The sequence below is a fragment of the Cupressus sempervirens genome, chromosome 11, assembly GCF_028749045.1.
Source record: "Cupressus sempervirens isolate cs-2001-9-10 chromosome 11, ASM2874904v1, whole genome shotgun sequence".
Lineage (NCBI taxonomy): Eukaryota > Viridiplantae > Streptophyta > Pinopsida > Cupressales > Cupressaceae > Cupressus > Cupressus sempervirens.
The window spans coordinates 204,227,863-204,243,059 of NC_143128.1; positions in this window are offsets into that span (position 1 = coordinate 204,227,863).

The window sequence follows — 15,197 nt, forward strand, 5'->3', positions numbered from 1 at the left end:
ACTAGATGAGAATGCTACTTATAGTTGTGAAGGATTTACAGTCTTGAAATCAAGGTTGTAGATTGATAGCTCTCAAAACTTCACAAATTAAAAGAATTGACTATCTCAGTACTTTAAAATCAAGGTTGATAGTAGCAAGGAATGGTTTGAAGCTTATCGGTTCTAACAAAAGGTCTTTTCAAGTAATTGTTAAGATCACTATTTGGCATGGGAGTATTCATAAAATTAATTAAAGAGGAACACAATTAGTTATCAAATTAAAGGAGAATTCAAGAAACAAAACCAATAACTTGGCCACATAGTCTAAGAATGGTTAGGGTAAAAAAAGAAAAGAAAAGAACAAAGAAGGTGTTAAGAATGAAAGATTCAAAAAAGGTCTGATGAAAGTGATATAACAAATAGAGACATGACTCCAAAATAGCTATCTAATGTATCTCTTCATGGAAGAATCAAATGGAAACATTCAAGTTCTATGAAGAATAACTTAAAAGATTGTTTAGAACCTAAAATTCATAAAGTGATAACTTGTTAATAGCCCTCATGAACAAATTCTCTCATTTGGTCAGGTAGTGATTAGTAAACATGACTTGTGAAGATTTTGGATGAATGGATCGATAGAGTAGAAGATTGTTTCCAAGTTACTAAAGACTGACGACAAGTTTGCACCTTGAAATGTCAAAGGGAATAAATACATTAAGCACACCTTGAGATTGAAGATTTGAGATTCTAAAGTTTTGACATTGAAGGGACTTGAAAGATGTTTGAAGTGTTCAAAATCAATTGTTAGTTGTAGTTAAGAAGGATGTTTGCTAGTGAAAAAATGCTTTTTTCATTTCTTCCTTTTTGTTGGGGCTATTTGTTGTGGTTTCACAACACACACCCCATTTCTTAGTAGAAATGAGGACCCCTTAATAATTTTTTTCCTATTTCAGATCCCTAATCTAGGGTCTGGGTCTTTTTAGGGTTTTACCTAGAGTCTAGGTTTTGTTTTCCCTCTACCTGAGAAATCCATGTGCTAGAAATTGAATTTTTTTTGAATTTTGTATGCAGAGGGGTGCAGTAGTGCACCTAGCATAGCCTGCAAGGTGCATTAAGTGTGCTAGATGCACTAGTTTAGGGGGGCATTACACATGCATAGGTGTGACCTCCAAAAGGTGTGCTCCATCCTGGGCCTATAAAAGCCCAAGACCCCTCCTTCCTTGGTCATTATCATTCTTAAGCTATAGATGAGTACACCTTCACACCTATAGAGGTGCACCCAATCTCCAAATTCCTGCACATACGCACAAAATGTTAGGTTAGAAGGTGCACACCTTGCACACCTATCCTAGGCATGCAATGTGCACACCATTTTTAAGTCACACAAATAAAAAAGATAGAAAAATCACATCTAAATATAAGGTACACATATGCACACCTTAAAAAACATTAACTCTAAGTCTCCACTATAATGATGCACAGGTGTGCACCCTCCTAGGTGTGTAATTGTGCACCTTTAAAGTTAAAACCTCCACACTTTGCACAAGTAAAGAATGTGCACATGTGCACCCCACAAGGTGTGCATGTACAAAAACTTAGTTTTGAAAGATTGAGTAAATTTTTAGGCACACCTAGTGCACCCTCAAGGTGCATAGGGTGCACTAAAAACTATGCATTAGAGGCATAAATAAGCTTTTCAGGTGTTTTGTGATGTTTTTGCTTTCTGGGTTGGATTTTTTAGTGACTTGGTTTTGTTTAGGGTTTTGATTTCCACCTTCTAGACTAATGTGCTTGGGTTTCTTGTAGATAAAATGGATTCTTCCTCATCCTCACTCATAATAAAGATAGCTACAAAATTTGGGGTCTTTAAGTTTCAAGGTGTCCAACTAAAATCATGGTTCCATGATGTGCATTCATAGATTCAAGATAAGTTAGGTCATATTGACTATAATGCATTCTTATTACTCTACATCAAGCCAAGTGAGATATCCCCAATGATTTTTGTACTTATTATATTTGGATTGGTAAGTGCAACTTCACACGCTATATTAGTGCAATCTTTAGAGTTGGTTATGGCCTTGGTAGAGAATTATGTATTAGAAGAGAGAGTGGTGAAAACCATAATAGGAGAGATTGTCCTAGAGATGAGACCAAAGTGTTGAAAATATAAGAGGAGTAATTAAGAGGGGAGGGGTGAGTCAGTTACTAAAAAAATAAATCCCAAATCCCTTAGATGTGAGTGCAAAAATAATTCTTTCTAAACTTGATTCCATTGATACTTGACAAACAAAGAAATGCTATAACTCCATAAAAATTATAATTGCTTTTTAATTACTTAGCATGTAAATTTAAAGATGTTATCTATGATTACCATTACTATAACTTAGTTGCAAACACAAAAAAAAAATAGCATGAACACATTAGACACCTAGATATAACATGGAAACCCAATTTGGGAAAAACCACCAATTGTAACTAGTTAATATTTTCACTTTTCTAAAGTGATCCCTATTAGGAGCCAACCATGTTAAAGATTACACAACACACTATTAGGTGTGACCTTGTTAGAGGATTTAATCACCCTGTTAGAAGTGGCCTTGTTAGAGGTCTTTAAAAAATTCAATAAAACTACCACCTTGTTAGAGGATTTACAAATAGCTATTAAGCCAACTTTGTTAAGAGATTTAGATCACTACTATAATGGTTAGAGAGTAACAATGACATTACCTGATTTGGATGCAACTAAATTTTTTGATTACAAATCTCTATTTTGGCTCGCATACTCAATCCTTCCTAATTGAATATATCTTTTCAACTCCACAAGGATATTTTTCTTATCCTTCTAATTTTCTTCCTCATTTCATCATCAATTCTTTAATACATTTTCATATCCATCTTCTTACTTCTAATCCTCAATTTGACCTTTTATTTATATCTTCCATATTGTCAAGTTGGATGAAATACAACTTGCAATAACTAAATATCATCTTCTTAGTTAGCTAGAACCAACAATCAAATCAATTGAACTCAATATGGCAAAAAAAGAAAATCCTTCATTACTCAACCTTGCTCGATAGACACTAACTTAGAAACAATTTTCCCATGTTAACCAAGTGAACTGGGTTAACATTGCATACTTGCACAGATCCCTTGGTAATTGAGTGAGCCCTATTAGCACTGGTTCCATCCAACATTATCTTCATTAACTAAGTGAGCTTAGTGTTGGTCTTAGAATGGTCTTGACATTCAAGTGTCAACACACTTAACCAATTCCACCATATATGCCAAGTACACTATGTATGTCGAGTGAGTTATAATGGTCACTGAGTTAGAATCTTAATAGGTGCCGAGTGACTTCATGTGTCAAGCAATATTCAGGTGCTGAGCAATCTAGAAATGTAATATGTGCTAAGCATTTCAAGAATATTCATGTGTTGAGCAACACAAAGTGTAATAGGTGTCGAGAAATCTAGAAATGTAACATGTGCCGAGCAATTCAGGATAGTATGTGCCGAGCAATTTAGGATTATGTGTTGAGTAACACAGAATCAACATATGAGTTTTTACTCTCACAAACTTAGATGTAAACCATTTTTGGAGTTGACATAGAGAGATTTCAAAAAGAAAAAAGATAAGGATGAATCATTTACATTTCCTATGTGATCTACACATAGCCAATCAGAAAAATGGAAATGGCATGCAACCAATAACAAAAATTCAAGGACTTAGAGAAACAAAGAAACATTTTCATATCTAGTTGATCAAAATAGCACAAGGGACAAGGGACAAGATCAGATATCAGATCTGAAAGGATCAAGATTAGAAGAGAGTAGATCAAGTGCCTAAATCCAATAGTTAGAGACTACATACTATTAGGTCAAATGTTCTAATACTTTCTTACCATTGTATTAGATGTTGAAATCCTATATTGATAGGTTAGCTTAATAGCTAGGTGGGAAAACCTTTGGAGAAGGTGATTGAAAATCCTATATATTAGGTGGGTTTAACAACTTATTGTAAATCCTTTAACAAGGTGACACTTCATGTAAGTGTTTGTAAATCCTCTAACTAGGTCACTATTGACACAGTGTAAAGCCTTTAATACGGCAAACCATTAGAAGTGGTTGAACATATTGTTGTAGTAATTTTTGTGGGTGTCATCCCCACCCTAGTTTTACCTTCTCATTCTTGGAGGGTTTCTGGGTTACTAAATCTCTTGTGTGATGTGTTGATGCATGTTTTCATTTCATGTTTGCTTGTATGTTCACATGCATGTACTTTACCTTCAATTATGTGTTAATAAGGGTTTAAAACCATAAAACTAGTTAGTTCTGATTTACCCCACCCTCTTAGAAGTACTCTTCCCATTTGAACATTCCAACATTTAGTTAACACTCATCCTTCTATAGAATTTCCTTAGACACTTGAGTGAACTCAGTAGACATTGCCTTCTGAACTAGACAAACTTTGGAATGCTCGGTAGACATAGAAAACTATCTTCACTTCTTGAGTAAGCTTGACATACATTGACTAATAATTATATGAAATTTTATGTAATATCAACAAAAATACAAAATTAATCAGTTATATTCAAAAAAAAGAAATTGAAAAAGTATTCCATCTTCTAAGAGCAGATTAATACATTAGATTGACTTATCATCAAGAAGAAAGGTGGTATAGGAAAAATGAACAAGATGCTATGGACATTATTCAATCATCATATTTAATTGATAGGAAACTTTTGGGATGAAAAGATGGAAAATTTTACATGACTAGAGGGTATACGAAGGATGATATTAAATATTCCATTGTGCTCTTGAGTAGGATTATGGGTCTATCGACAATAGGACACTTGAACATTTGGATAGTACATTTCCTCAAGATCATTGGAATGGCTAAAATGCCAATTGACTAGGCCACAATACTTAGTGAGAATCTAGATGAACAACTAGTGGTAGTCAAAATTGACCATAGATTCTATATGACTTCATATTTGGTATATCTATTAGTAGCAAGGACTATAGACTACTTAGGATTTTTTAAAAGTAAAAGCATGAAATATGCTAATGCATGACCTTATGTGGTATACCCCTAGCTAGTGAAGGTAAATCTATTAGATTAGAGTAAAGAATATAGGATAGTGAATGATGCTTTCATATTTACAATCATCTAATTCATTGAAGGTGATTATGCAAAAAGGATGTTAGTAGAGGTAGCAACAAGAATTGCAAAAATAGGTACTTTTTACATCCAATTCAAGACATTCACCTACCTAAGGGTAGTAGGTACAACTATAAATCCTAAGAAGCTCCCTAGGAATCCATGTGATAGACTCAATTTGCTAGAGATTGCATGAAAACTCACATCTACATATGACAGAGTGAGAAAACAACATAAGAAGAACTAGGTACAATCCATCACCATAGGTCCATTTGGAGTCAAGTAGATGTAGGATATCATGAATTTTGATTCAAAATGGGATCAATATCCCTTAGAGGACTATAAATCCCCTCGTCCATGTTTTGACAATATTGGCCGAGTTTAATACTTGGTAGGAAAACTATTTAAACAAAAGATGCCATAGAGGATGATTGGATGAACACAATAGATGAATATGATATCCAAATAAGGGATTATTGTAGGATGACTCTTTATTTGGCATGTATTTCCTTGAAAGTAAAGGTCCCATTGAAGGTAGTTCAATAAGACACTATAAAGGTCTTAGATCCCTTGTATAATAGAGATAATATATACAATCATCTAATCATGAATGTAAAAATTGATAGAGAAGAAAATGTGAAAATTAGTAATAGGGAAAGACATATCATCAAGTTGACCAAAAAATGGATTAAAAATCCATTCAAGTTGGATCTAGTTCCTACAATAATAGTCTACAAGCCACAACCTGCCCAATAAAGGGAAGAGGGACAAAAGTTACAGTACCAACATTCATATTCTAATCTCCAATTAGGCCAAAAATGGTGTATCAACATGATAGGGAAGTTGGATACTTCAAGGCATAGAAATTAAAGAATAAAAGGAAAATAGTTTCTCTGTAGTGAGTTGAGCCCAAAGTTGAAGGGACTCAAGTCCAGTAGGAAACTCAAGCCCAAGAAGTACTCGAGCTCAAGATAATTCACAAGTACCACCACTAGAATAGGGATAGGGATTTGAAGAGGTGTCCCCACATTTTCAAGAGGAAGAAGTCTCTCTATTAGATCTTTAGAGGAAAAAGGCTAAAACTCCAATCAAAAGGACTAAGAGATAGAAAGTGCAAGGAAACATTATTCCTATTCCTTTAGTTCCAGAAACTATTATTGAAGAGGATGAAGAGGACAAAGAATATGAAAAAGATAACATTTCCTTGAGTGAAAGGATTCATCTCACTAGAACTACCAAGGTAGAATGAAGAAGGGGTTCCACTATAATGTCACCATCTATTCCTACTAAACCTATTTAGGTTACAAACTTGGAGGATGAGCTACAATGTTGGATTGATGAACAAGAGGGCTAAGGGACTGATGTCTTTAAAATGTTAGATTTTGATTTCATGCCTATAGGTACTAAACTCATAGGCGATAAGATAAGTGATACACCAACAAGTCAACCTTTGGGAGAAGATTTGAGTCAATTTCCACCTTCTCCACAAGGACCTTTAGGTGCCCTGCCATCACCAATAGATTTAGCTTTCTTGGATAAAGGTTCACCCACTCCTCTCCCTCCTATTAATGAAGAGAAAGTACAAGCTATGCAAGAAGAGGAGCCACAAAAAAGACCTTCCAATGAAGTATCAGAAGAGGGGTAAATATATGAAGAACCTTAACAAACTTCTTAAGATACATAGGTAAGGACTATGGACTCAATAGACATAGGGATTCCTAATGTAGATCCCTCATAGAAAGAAAAGAGTCCAGAGAAGAGTGATAGGGGAAAGGGTCTTGTAGAAAAAACCTCCTCTTCATTTAAGTATATGTCTGTAATGGAAACTACTCTAAGATAGTTGAATAAATAAGTGATGGTTAGGCATAAAAGGTAGTTGTATTATAGTGAGGATGAGGGAACAAAATAATTAGTTGAAGCCCTCAAGAAACCTGAGTTACCTAAGGGTGATGTGTGTACATTGGCCTTTATTATGAATAATCAAAATCAAGAATTGTTTTCTCATATTGCCATCCCTCCTCTACATGTAGATACTAAAGATTTGACCTCAAAAGATTATTAGATTAAAGAGGTCTTGCTGGGAAAGACCACTATGGACATAGCTAAATTGATTGTCACTAGAGCAATTAAGGGGGTGTTAACTACCTAAAACAAGATGAGTCTAAATTATTGAAGCTCTAGAAACAAAATGAGCTTCTAAGAGACTATTTGCATGGAGTGGTTGGTTCTTTGGACCTTGATCATCCTGAGATGACTCTAGTGAGGAACTTGATAGAACAAACAATGTAGGTGTACAATTGGATCCATTTTTGAAGGTGTGTCAACAATGGCAAGAAGTTTTGAGGAAAAAGGTGTGTAGATAATATAGGGAAACCTTAAACTATTGCACCATATGAAAAATAATTTAGATAGGTTGGTTGCAATACTAAACTGAGATTTTGGATTGATGGAGAAGTATATACATGGGGTAAAGACCTACAAGCATTATAGTCAATAAAGGGTTAGAGGTATCATATGCTTGTGGATGTATGTATGAGGGATGAATTGGATAAATTAGATGATTGGATTGAGAAGATTTCTACTGGTAATAAAGTGATGGAGACATTGCATGCAAATATTCATAAGCTAAAGGATCAAACCCAAGAGCAGATTTTGGAAGTTGAGAAATATTACAATGATGCTTGCCTTGACATTTTTGAGGATGAGTCAAGGGATAAACTCATGGCTATGCAAGTAGTTTTCTAGTAGTTTGGGAAGACTTTTGAAGAAGCTTCAACTGATGAAGACATTAAACAATCATTTAAGATAGGGGAGGCATTGTTAGAACTGGATGTAAAATTGAGAGACTTTGTGGACACTTGCATAGAAGTGGGCAACTACCAGTAAATAGTAAAGGATAAGTATGATGTTTTGGATTTTCTAGATGCACCCTAAGTGATGGAGATCATAGATAAATTCAAGAGAAAATATCCAGACATAGCTCTAGTGAGAAGGGTGTGTGGAAAGTTTTTGAAGAAGTCAGAGGTGCACTACTAGTTAACTACTAGTTCTAAATTTAGAGCTTTCAATGCATTAGAAACATGTTTTGATAGAAGTTTAACTCCTAAAAACATCCAAAGAAGGTCAAGATTCTATTTTTGGCATCTCTAGATACTCTTACATCATCTAATAGCTCTCTTCTTCTTATTTTCTTATGCTTTTAGTGTTTTGAAGTCATGTAAAGGCTCATGCACCCATTAATCGATATAAACAAGGTTGAAGTCTTAGCACTATTTAGAGAGTCAGTTTGTATATAACTAGATTTTTTTAATTAAGTTTTAAGCACATATTTTCATGAAGAAATATCTCATTCTCAATATAAATTGAGGAGATAATTTCTTATAAATATAGGAATGTAACATGCATTCTAGACTGATATTTTGATGCAATAATCTATGCTTTTGATGCTCTCATTCTAAGTGTGGTTATTCTTGTTAGAGGGTGTTGTTTTTGTGGATTCTTCTTCATGATAATAATGGAGCCAATAGTTTTGTTGTGTTGATTTGATCATGAGATATTTTAGTTCTAGTGTTTTCCACGTGTTGACAAATTCTACTGACATATAGTGTTGGATAAGAGATCACCCTTTTGTTCCTACATAGCTTCTCATCTCACATGAGAACACTTTCCATGGCCATGTGATTTGATAATAAGTGAAACATCTTTTAGTTTTATGAAGTTTCCATCTATGATTTCATTAGTGGATTTGAGGAAGTGTTGCTCCTACTTTCATTAGTTTGCTACCCAATATTTTCAACAATTGAACTTGCAAATGCATTGTTACCATGGCTTATGTCTGTTAGGAATTTTCCTTTCATGCTATTTAATTTCACATCTTGTTACCCTATCTTTGTTATTTCCTTTACTAACCCTTGGTTAAATTAGGAATTCAGATAGTTTTATTGTTGGATTGCATGCATAAAAAAATAGAAAATACAAAAAACATATCTTTTTGTGGTTAATTTTGAAATAGCAAAAAAATTTATCATCTTATCCAAAATTGGTTCAAACCTGTAAAGGCCTCTTTGTGAACAAAAACATTTACCTTCAACTGAGTGGATACTAGTAGGTCACAAGATTGCCTAGAACTTTGGAGTTGGTCCTAGATCAACTTTTCAAGAGAGGAGTTTGAAAGGATTCCTGCCGTTAAGCATCGTGCAAAATGACAGTTCAACATAACTTTAGAGATTTAAATTTTAAAAAGGTCTAAACCCAAACCTCTCTTTGATATTATTGGGTTTTTTAAATCCTCTAAAATCCAAATTTCTTCTATTGAGTATTTGAAGATGAACCCTCATGAATTAAATAAATTAGTTGAATATGTCAAAGTTTCACCTGTAGACAGCTAAAAATCCTTTAGAAAATAAAATATTTTTATTTTCTGAAAAAAGTTCCTGATGACATCATCATTAATTAATTAATTAATTAATTATTTAATTAATTTATTTTTATGCCATTAAATCCGTTTATCTTAATTAAAAATATTTAACTAAGGAATCCCTCCCAAAAATGTTTAAATCTTATTTAAACATTATTTCCTTATTTATTAATTATTTAATTAATAAATTGACCAAAAATTCCAAAATAATTAATTAATTTATTTTTTGCCCAAAACTTGGCCAATTTCCTTAAGACCACTAACCTCTTCAAAAATCTTCTAATCCTTCTTTAATTTCGATTAAAGGCTAATTTCATCATTTTCTACTCTTAATCCCAAATCAAAATATTTAATTAAGATTAAATATTAATCCTCATGTTTATTAAAAATATTTTAATAAATATCTCCTCAACCCAAACCCTTGAAATAAATAAAATTTTATTTATTTCCTAAAAATTTTATTTATCCTCATCCTAAGAAGTTCTAGACTCTTCTAGAAAGTCTTCATCCTCATTCAAAGCCTAGACTCTTTTAGAAGATGTCAATCCTTATCTTTAATCCTAATCCTAATCTCCCCCCTAACTTTGTCACATTCTCTAAACATTGGTTAAGACTTGCTAACCCAAGCCAAAGCCAACAAATATCTCCTCCTTCACCCACCTTCATTAAATGCCATCCACTTGCCCATCTCTAACAAGCCTAATCTAATCTTAACCCAAGCCTAATCCAAGCCTTAATCATTTACACATTCCTAAGTCAAGCTTAAGACTTTCTTAATCCAACCCAAGCAAAAATATCTCAACTCTCTCACAAATATCCCAACCATAAAACTTTATGAAGCCCACAAAGCCATAAATGACTCTTACAATCCCATTCATTGCTCTTACAAGCCATTACGAGGGTCTTTATGAGCTTTGAGCCTCCTTTGTTGACCCCTCAACCCCTCTTGCTCTAACCAATGACCCTGTGACATGTGTCACTCCATGATTGGTTGTAAAGAAGCACAATCCATGTGCTCTTCTCTCATTTAATCTAAACCTTCCATAAGCTTTCTCCCATCCTTGCATCCTAGCCCTTGATCCCTCAAGCCCTTTGCCTATTTAAAGAATCCTCTCCCAAGCCATTTTAACAAAATCTAGAAAGTAAAGCCATAATGCTATTTTGAGAAGCCATTTTTACATCAAATCCATTCACCAAAATCTATCAAAAATCCTCCATTGAAGCCCATTTGAGCATTTGAGCATACATACATAATCAAGTCATCTTAGCTATTAGACACACCTCTACATCAAGTGATCATCCTCATTGAGAGAGCCTATCCATGGCTCATATTCTCATTTGAGGACTTCACTTTGTCTCTCATGAAGTTATGTTAAATTAGTATGCAAATGCTTTTTGATTATTTTAATTTAGTGTTTCTAACATACTAAAGTAGCATATACATTTTGGCACGCCCAGTGGGACCCCGCATGGGTCATCTTCATTAGCTTTTTTAGTCAAGTTTTGTATGTCATTTGCTGATTTTGGCTAATTTTGCTTATTTTTGTGATTGGTAGGATTGTATAAATTGGTTTTGTAAGTCCACATGAGCATGAAGAAGACAAAGGAACTCATAGTCTATCTCATAGTGTTTGCAAATTTTTCAAGCTTATAGATGGATGGAGCACTTGGAATTCTTCTTCCTCTTCTTTTCTTTATTCTTCTTCTATTCTGTCTACTACTTCTTCTTCTTCTTGAGGGATCTTGGCTTTTTTTTTTTTTAAGGAAGGAAAATCATATACACTTTTTTTTTTAAGTGCTTAAAATGAACCCCCAAATCATACTTAAATCCATTAAAAACTGAAAATTTGCGAAAAAAAAAAAATCTTTTAACAAGTGAAACTAAACCAATCCAATCATTTGCATCCTTGCAACATGAAGGTTTTATATGCATTCATGAAAATTTAGGAACACTTCATTTTTGGAAATTTAAAAAGAACTTCAAGTTTCCATTTCAAAAGGTTCAAAATCAACACTAAGTGCACACTAAAATCTAAATCAAACTCAAAGCATCCATCAAGGATACAATGAATCTCATTTGCAAATATTTTAAAGTTCTTTTAAAAATCTCATGAAAACTAAGAGTCTTAAATGGTTTCCAAAATTGTCCTAAAAGCTTTGTTATTTGTTCCAAAAAAATGTCTTGTTGCAAAATCTTGAATGTTTCTTAGGTTTTTCATGCATGAAAACAATCTAGGAATATCATTCTTGGGCTTAAAACATGCAAACTAGAACACAAAATCTTGAATGAAAACCAAAGTCCAAAGAGTCATTTTCACTTTTGAGTCCAAAACAATCTTAAATGATCTAAGGTTAAAACAAAGCACTTCAAAGTTCTTAAAACAACACATAAAATCTCAATCTTGAATGCTCAAAGGAAAAAACTTGAATGTTTAATCACTTGTCTTTGAATGCATGTTGCTAAAATCACTCTTGAGTGCCATCTATTAAAATCAAGTTTGTTTTTATTTTTATGAATGCATGATTAAAACAAATAATCCAATCTTGAATGCAAAACGTCAATTAATCATTACAATATCTCAAACTTCATCTTTTGAGGCATAAAAAGAATCTACATTTTAGAAACTTTCTAAGTTATAAAAACAAATAAAGACACTTTGAGTGAATTTGTTGTTGGACTCACCCTCTTTAATCACCCATTATTCTAACCATTGGTTACAATATCAGTGCCATATATGGGGATGGGTCTACCTAAGAAGGTGTTAAGTGCTCCACAAAAATCAAATTCCACTCACTTGAGTTTTTATTGGTTTTTCTAAAATAAAAAATTTCTTGAATGCACATTAGTCTTGCTAACACTTCATTTGGGCATAAAAATTGAACAAATCTTGACGTGGAGGGCCTCTGGGCATGCACTTGAAATTGAGCTTTACACACATCTTTGTTTTGGGCTTAAAACAAACTCACACTCAATCTTGAATGCCTTAAAGAAAATCATTCGATACTTGATGTGGAGGGCCTCTGGGTGCGCGATTTTACTTTTTGTTGATCCTAAATCTTCTTGGTGTATTCATTCTTTGATCACTTCTCTTTTGTTAGTGCATTTCAAATTAGAATTGAAACTTTGCATCTTAAATCACGTGTGTTTTCAAAAGGTCTAGATTATAAAATTTAAAGCATCAGTTGGAAAAGAACTCTGTCTTTTAGCCCAAGATCATCCAAGTCTTCTCTCCCCTTGTCATCTTTCGAGGCCATGTTGGGTGCATAAGATTAGGATCCAAAATATTGTCTTAGCTTTTAGGAGGCCTACTTGGGGATTTCATCACCCCTTGAGATGTCCTCAACTCTAGTGTTCTGGCAAAGTATAAAGATCAGGAGGTGAATCCAAAGACATCTCTCTTGGGATCAAAATTCTATCACTTGGGCTAAGCCTCAAGGAACTTTATACCCTTGAAAAGTGAAAGAGGAGAAGTGGGTTACTGCTTCTCTCAGCTAGGTGACATTGTTTTGGTTTCATCTACAGATTTGGGCCTCACGTACCTTGGGTATATCAAGGACTCCCTAGCTAAACCAACTGTTAGCCTTGTAGACAACCATCTAGGATGTTAATGTGTTTGAAGTGACTGATTGAAACATTTGTAGAATATACACACTCCTTGATACACGTATCACATTCTGAGAATCAAAAAATTCTATCTAGTTGGTTCCTATCTATTGCTTGATCTTTTACTTATTGAATGAATATTTGCCAAACTTGGTCAATCCTAGTTTAGGGCACACTTAGCATAGTCACTGCCTATTTCAGAAGTTGAACATGTTGAAGCAAAACAACCATGATCTCTCAAAGCCAAACAGATTCAGGAATTTATGTTAGAATAACCCAAACCCAAACATAAGTTTCACAAAGCCAAATTCAAGCCCTCTCAGGCATACCAAGAAATCACAACCAATAGAAAGGAAGTAACAGCAAGCCCTCGAATTGCCAAACTCCACAAAGCAGAAGACAAAGCGATTGACGAAACTTGTCAGGATGCCTGGTTAGATCACACTATTAGATTTAGCAAGCATCCAGGAGTTAACCTTGCTTATGTCTTACCAACTAGGCATGATTTCTATGATTAGGCCCCTTCTTTTTTCCACATCTTCTTGCATAAGTTTCAATTTATAGTCATCTTTGTAGGAAAGCTAGCCATTCTAGGTTATCCCATTAAATCATTTTAGCTCATCCATCTCATCTAGGTCTTTGCCTTAGAATCAAACCAATCCACTCAAACATAGCTAGCATCCCAAAAAGCATAATTTTCACATCCAAGCCTTCAAAATTGTTGTCACCTTGCCAAAGGTTTTCCATTCCTACCATCTTGCAAATCCACCAGCCTCACCGAGGTTATCCCTCTGACAAAACTTTTTCTAGGGTAATCTAGCTTTGTCACTTGTTATCCCTCATCACCTTGAGCCAAAGGTTGGGATCCACAAGTGGTAAATCTTGTGTTTTTCCTAAAGGATCATCAGTCTATCCCTAAAGTTGACACAATCACCACCAAGCTTGCACATAGGAAAGCATACCTTTCATGCTTTGGCAACATATCTTTGAAGTTAGAATCCCCAACCCAATCCTCCTTAGGTTTGTCATATAGCTTTGCCTCAACCTAGGAAATCATTTACATAGAAAAGCCTTCCCCCTTTGTATCCATTAGCATTGTTGCATCTCATCCCTAGGAACATTTTCATGCCACTCGTCACTCGCTTAGCCAAGAAGAAGAAAGAAACAATGGAACCCTATCATTTGGATCAAACAACATCGCTCCCCTTGAGCACTCAACCATCCTTCAGCCCAAAAACACTATACCATCACCTACTGACATTAAAGCTTTAATGAACCAACTAGGAAATGCAGTATTGGTGAACGCCATTATAGACAAGAACAAAGAAACAATCATGGCTAACTTTGAAAGGGACAATATAGGAGCCTTCAACTTTGCAAGACCTCCTCCCTTATCATATCCATCTTACCCATTTTTTGGACAACTACCACTCCCAATAGGCTATTATGATTCAAATTATCCTCAATGTGTACCAAAAGAAGAGCCTCAAGCCAATCTTTATGATCCAATAGACCCAAACATACCAGCCTCTACTCAATTTGAAATCTCCCTTCCGCAAGCCAATCCAGCCACCATCACTCCACCATAGGTCCATAACACTCCATCCCAAACCCCCTTCACCCAAAACACCTCATCATTCACTCCCTTCACTATTGTTGTTGCTGCTCTCCAACCCAGCCTTCCAAATCCACCCATCTCCCAAATCAGTGCTAGCATCTTTGGCCAACCTCAACAATATACAACCAGGATGCTAACCATGGGGCCAAGTAATCAACCTTTCATCACCCCTAGCTTGTTTACCTCAGCTCAAAGCATAATTCCATCATTTCCACTAGGTCCTTGGAGCTTAGTGCCATCAGCCACAAATCCACAAGCTATTGCCGTCACTCCACAAAGCTATCAAACCCCACAAGCTACTACCAATGTTTTGCCAAGCTCTCAAGTGATCCAAGCTCCTACCACCACTCTACCAAGCTTTCAAATCTAGCCACCAAGCTATCAAACCCCATTAGTTCCATTTCCAAGCTTTCAATTCC